At 42.3% G+C, this 6506-nt stretch overlaps 1 pseudogene; it reads right to left on the bottom strand.

Moving 5' to 3' along the window:
• Positions 1–2827: 2827 nt before the first annotated feature.
• LOC145409402 (5S ribosomal RNA) lies at positions 2828–2945 on the bottom strand (annotated as a pseudogene).
• Positions 2946–6506: the final 3561 nt, after the last annotated feature.

The following is a 6506-nucleotide window of genomic DNA, read 5'->3' as shown; positions in this document are numbered from 1 at the left end:
TCTCTCTCTCTCTCTCTCTCTCTCTCTCGTACAGGCAGACAGGATGATGAACCAGGCAGACCAATTAAGTAAGCCGCACTGGAGCCAACACAGGCCAGGCGGTGACAGGAAAAAGAGTGGCCTGGACGCGGCACAGAACAAATATGGAGCCGCCCAGGAATGATGCACTGGCAGGCGGAGGCACTCGATGGTTTTATTGTAGGAAATAATTGTAATATGATGATTATAGAGTACATCATAATAGTTTACTTCACCAACTATTTACTACAGTGAACGTCAATTATAGTCTTCCTATTTCCAGGCAATGTTATTTCGACTTAGAAGTGACATTACGAACCGAGAGAGAGGATAAAGCCTTCACTGAGGTGTGCACTACTAACTGGCTCCCCAAAACTACTTACAACTATCTGGAATTACACACACACACACACACACACACACACACACACACACACACACACACACACACACACACACACACACATTTGGGCTGATCGCCGCATCGCCGCGGTTAAGCAGAGCCACCGACAATAATAAATTGAAATACAGTTCATGGCATAATTATATGACAAATGCATAAAACAGGAGGCCGATTTGTGTGTGTGTGTGTGTGTGTGTGTGTGTGTGTGTGTGTGTGTGTGTGTGTGTGTGAGAGAGAGAGAGAGAGAGAGAAACACGCTGGGGTAAAGAATTTTTTCATTTACACTCCCTACATACACACTATTGCAAAATACTCGGCACTTATATATGATCAAGGTCAGAGATTACCCTGATCTCACACATTACTGATTTTGTAGCGGAAAATCAGACTAGATAATTTCACCAACAGTGAATACTTTCCACAACTTTTTGCCTTTTATCTATGATTAAGTCGTGTGTTTTTAGGTTGATTCAGCCAAACAGTTATTCATCCATCCATCCATCCATCATCCAATCATAAGTCGCCCCATGAGTAGCGTAGGAACCCGGGGCTAGGCAAGTTGGTCATGACATTTAAGATGAGAGTGGCCAGCCTCACTCATCCCTGAGTGGCATTACGTGAGCAATAAACCCCAACCATCCTTTGGATATAAACCTACACAGGCTCAGTCCGATTGGAGAACCTTAATTACCCACTGAACCACCAGGCGCCATAATTAGGTTATATGGTTACCACCCAGCGTAATAAATGGTTTCCTGGTACACAGGAAAACTTTGGCTTGTCACTCAGTGTAGAGTCACCCATAGGCAGAAGGAAGAGGAAAGAATGAAGGAAAGAAAGACAGAAGAGGGCGTGTATAGTCACACATAGGTAGAAGGATGCGGAAAGAAGGAAAGAAAGACAAGAGGAAGGAGAGAAGAAAGGAAAGGGCAGACACCCAAAGCAGCGCTACATCGAGTGAGTGGATGGTGAGCACCCCCACCTACCACACAGTTATTCATCTTAGGTAATTAAACCCATAATAAAGAGAACACTAAACGTTTTATCCACTCTCTTTTGTTCGAAAAATCTCTCCGTACCTGGATATAATCCCTTGCTGGAACAAGTATAGACCAAAATAAATATTATCGCACTGAAGGAGTTCACATAAATTAGATGGAACTATTGGAAGGGGCGTAAAATGACATAATATGTTACCACCATATAAGGAAGAAAATAATGCGAAACTCTTTACCGTGGTTCAGCCATGTGGTGCGAATGAAGAGTAATGGACTGACTAGCAGGGGGTACGAAACCAAGTTGATTGGGAGGAGAAGGAAAGGGAGTCATAATAACGAAGCAGGGAGTGAGAAGCTGACCAGAGGAGTAGGACTGTTTGTGACAGTGAGGTGGTTATGGGGAGAAGGAGATAAAGAACGAGGAGGAGAATGAGTGCATGACTAGGAGTGAGTGAGGTGATGAAAAAGAGTCGGGGCACAAAGAACGAGGAAAGTGAGAGGACTAGGACAGCATGTGTGAAGTGGCTGGGAGGAAGAACGAGAGACAAAGAACAAGGAGGAGAGTGACAGAATGACTAGGAGAGTGAGTGAGAGCGAGAAGTATCTGGTTTCGTAAGTAAACACACACACATCCTTTTATTCACTGAGACACATGACTGTTTCAAATATACACAAACGCACAAACACATGCAAACACAATCACTCACGCACATAGGCACACTCACGCAGAATCTCTCTCTCTCTCTCTCTCTCTCTCTCTCTCTCTCCTATCCTTTCATCATCGCCATGACGCAGGAGGAAACTCATGTTTATTGATTATCAGAGTCAGCGGACTCCTTGATGTCACTGCTGCTGGGATTAGATTAGGCTATAAATATCTTTGGCAAGAAACAGATCGTGTCAGTGTTGACACAAAATGTATATTACGTCAGATAAATGTTTCTCACACACTTCGGCATTATATATTAAAATGAGAATCGACACAAAAATACAAGGATCCCTCAATTACAATTTTGTAGACAGGTGTAAAGATTTTATGTAGGGTAATGTTCTTGGAAAGATTCTGAATAAGAATTCAGGCTTTGCTTACTGTAAGTTAAGTGCTACCATGTAGCAGATTCTGACTAACTTTGAGATTTCATAAATAACTAGCGTTAGAGGATAGTTCTGAAATACAATATATACCTCATTTATGGTGATGTGTTAATCACAGCATCTTGATAAACTGATAAATTTTATAGAAATGTAATAATATTTTGTATAAAACGATGTTCTTTGAGAGGTTCATTCATTCATTGCCAGACGCCATGTATCCCAAACGGGGTGGCAAAGGGCTTAGAGTTAATTGTTTTACAGGGAGGGGCACTAATCCTCCACCAACCCCACTTGACACGTAGGGAGAACGTTATGCCAACAGCATCTAGTGTTCCCAGGCGGTCACCCATTCAAGTACTAACCAGACCCAACGTTGCTTAACTTCGCTGATCGGACGGGAAGCGGTGTACTCAACGTGGAGAGGTGCTGAGGAAATATCCAGACTCTGCATATTGCATGTGAAATGCTATCAAGCAGTAAATTCAGACAATCCCTATGATTTAATGAGTACCTCATGACAAGTAATTTAGTTTATGAAATATTTCATTTATGGTAATTTGCTTATCACAGCATCATTAGGTCCAGCTAATGCACCTGTCATGTACCTCTGTGAGTGTCAAGCTTCCGCCCACGGGATGTGTAAAGGACATATAGAGATGCTGTTCAAATCTCTCTCTCTCTCTCTCTCTCTCTCTCTCTCTCTCTCTCTCTCTCTCTCTCTCTCTCTCTCACGAAATATCAGAAGTCCTGAGGGAGAAAGAAGAGGAGCAGGGCGAGGTGGAGAGTCAGACTGAGGAGTAGGTCGGTGACGGGCTGGGGAAACAGGAGGAGGAGGAGGAGGAGGAAGAAGAAAGGGTAAAGGGGGGAAGAAACACAAAAAGGCCGACGAGTTAGAAGAGAAGCGTAAAGGCGAAGATGTTAAGGAACAGAGGGAGGAAGGAAAAAGAGGGGGCGGAGGATGAGAAAGAGGGGAAGAGATGGGGGAGAGAGGCAAGAAAGAGGAGGCGAAAGACAGGACTAAAGAGCAGCAGAATGAGGGTTTGGGGAGGGTATAAGCGACACAGTGATTTCTGGTAGAGCTATTTCCAGCGTCTGGGGCTGTTACCGTATTTCTCTGGCCCTGATAAAATATTTGTGCCACTCGTCACGGAGAGGTCACGCTTCCAATACACACACACACACACACACACACACACACACACACACACACACACACACACACACACACACACACAGTTTCCATGTCTATTATTAAGGGAGCGAAGCAGAAGTGTTACCACCATTTTTTCCACAACATACTTACAGTAGAACTTTTTTTTAAAGCAAAGAAGAGGGAACCAAGGGCTAGAAGCCAGCAAATTGTTCCCTTCAGGAAAGAAATAAAGAAGACAATAAAGAGTCAAATTCAAGATCCCTTCATTTCGAGATGCCTGGGCACACTGTTTAAAAGACAAGAGGCCATAAGCGATAGGAGAAACAGATAGAGGAAGACAGATCCTGAGCTGACCTGTTGGATACATGAAGGACTGGGAGTAACGATTAACTCTTGCATTTGAGAGTTGGAAAGAAAAGGGATGAGAACGTTTTGTATGTAGGTATTAAAGGCCAAGACGATCACATCACTGGTAATTGAAAAAGGGTTAGGTACCTACAACATCGACCCACGTTCCCACCTTCAGACTTTACCTTGTTTATTGTTGCGTCGAGTTTTACCTATGGTTAAAACATGTTTGAAGTTAGAGATTTTCTTTTTTCAACAGTTCGGACCTATCCATTGCTTAACATAATAATAATAATAATAATAATAATAATAATAAATAATAATAATAAATAATAATAATAATAATAACAACAACAACAGCAGAATAACACAAAAGGTTATCATTATCAATAGAACAATAAACTGAACCTGGAATAAACACAAAATCAATGTTCAGTGCTCCAACACAAACCACGAAGTACTATCCAAAACATCAGCACTGTTATCATGACAGAACCAAAGTCAAAAGCAAACACACCATGCCCTACCGGTTGACAGTATCAATCAGACAGAGACTAGTATATTATTCGCCGAAGCATAATGCAATGAAGGTCCCATGTAAAGCTTAATTAATTAAAATTGCCAATAAATTAATATTCATCCCATTTTCCTATACATTTTTCCGGAGGCATTCCCTAACGAGTGAAAGGGAAAGCAATACGTTTTCAAAATACAACTGATTTTCAGGGGAGAGGACGATAATTGAGAGAGGGTTTGAATGGCGCTGAATGGAGAGGAAGGAGAGCGGTTGGAGGGAAGATGGGGAGAAAACTGGGAGTTTCCGGAGGCATTCCCTTGCCAGCGAAATTGGTAACTTCGCAAATCTGGAATGCTGTTGATTTTGAGAAGAGCGGAAGATAATTGGGGGAAGGGTTGATTAGCGACGGGTTGAGAGGAAAGAAAAGAGTAGAAAGAGTAAGAGGAGTGGAGGGGAGCAGTTGGGAAGGTTAAAAGTTGTTGAGGGGAGAGAAAGGATAGATACATGGTGAGGGGAGAGGAAAGAATAAATAACTGCATGTGATCCTGCTGCAATATCATATGTATCTGGCCTTAATTTTCCGGTCCATATTTAGGTCAAACAACACATGCAGCGAGGGGGATAAGGATGATGACAGGTCGTGCCGCCCGGGTGGGCTGACCCTGGTTTATCCCTGATGACCCGCTAAGGCAAAATATGCTCTCATTTTCACTATCATGGGTTAAGGTTACAAAATTAAACCTCCCTTTACGATGATACTTTAAAAAATCAAATAAACCATCGCCATGACCATACTGCCGCACCAGCCAGCACCATCCTAACCTCACCCATCTGACCCACCCTTCACCCATCCTGACCATTTTCTATCCGCCACCGAATTTTAAAGAGAAATATGCTCCTGCCATCAGTGCTGCCGCTTATACAATACTCATCTTCACAACGTGTACTTGTTCTGGCCTACCCCAACCGCCTCACCCACTCCTTTCCGCCAACATCATCCGTTTTTCGCTCCCATCTTTGACTTGCACTTTACAACCCAACCTATAACACTCATCTTCACAGAATAGCCTACACTTCCTTCAGCATGCTTCACTACCCACCACCACCACTACATCCAGTCCAACCCACTCCTGTCCACCCACTCCACTCATTTTATGCTCCAATGTGAATATCATAACAATGGTTGCGTCGACTCCTAGTTGTATCACAGGGATCAATGATATGGTGATCAAGCCATTATTAACCATTACTATTCATAATCAGCCCTAGTATCATCACGTTAATTTGGTGTATCAAGTCCTGGGACACCTTATAATATATATACTCGCTGAAAGGCCGCGTCCGGCGACCTCTACTGGATGTCATCACTTCCTATCTTCAGAAATGATTCATAGCTAAGGAATCGATGGCCTTATTGGACTGGAAATTGTTTTATTCAAGGTAGAGAGTTTTAACGGTACCTTGCTCTAACAAAAATCGCGCTACGTTGCCCCATCATAACTTTATTTATATAAAACTTTCCATTATATGTACTAATTTTGTTCATATTACATATTTCTAGTCATTCCGAACCATTTCGGCATCACTTTTTTTTTTTTTTTCCTAAAAATATAGAAATTTCCTAGGGCAGCGCATTTGCTTAGTTTCCACATGCGTGTACGCCGTCATTTTGCGAATTTTTCCGCGATTCATCACAAATTATAGGGTGGGGACAGGAAAGTAAAAATTACATTGCCAGGTGTGCCAAACGATTCTCTTCGCTTTGGTAATGACAGGCAAAAAATATTTTCGAAACTTGAAAAAGAAAAAAAAATTGCCCCAGCGCCGGCAAAAATATGGATATTTTTTGGTTCGGCGCATTTGCTTAGTTTCCACAGGCGTGCATGCAGACATTTTGCATATTATAGAAATGAGTCATAAATCGGGAACCGGTGGTCAGATTGGACTGGAAATTGTTTTATTCTTCAAGTTAGA

The sequence above is a fragment of the Coenobita brevimanus genome, chromosome 80 (genome assembly GCF_032717465.1).
Source record: "Coenobita brevimanus isolate Jiangsu-jjx chromosome 80, ASM3271746v2, whole genome shotgun sequence".
NCBI lineage: Eukaryota > Metazoa > Arthropoda > Malacostraca > Decapoda > Coenobitidae > Coenobita > Coenobita brevimanus.
The sequence above is the reverse complement of the archived record's forward strand: the minus strand, read 5'-3'. Positions and strand labels throughout refer to the sequence as shown.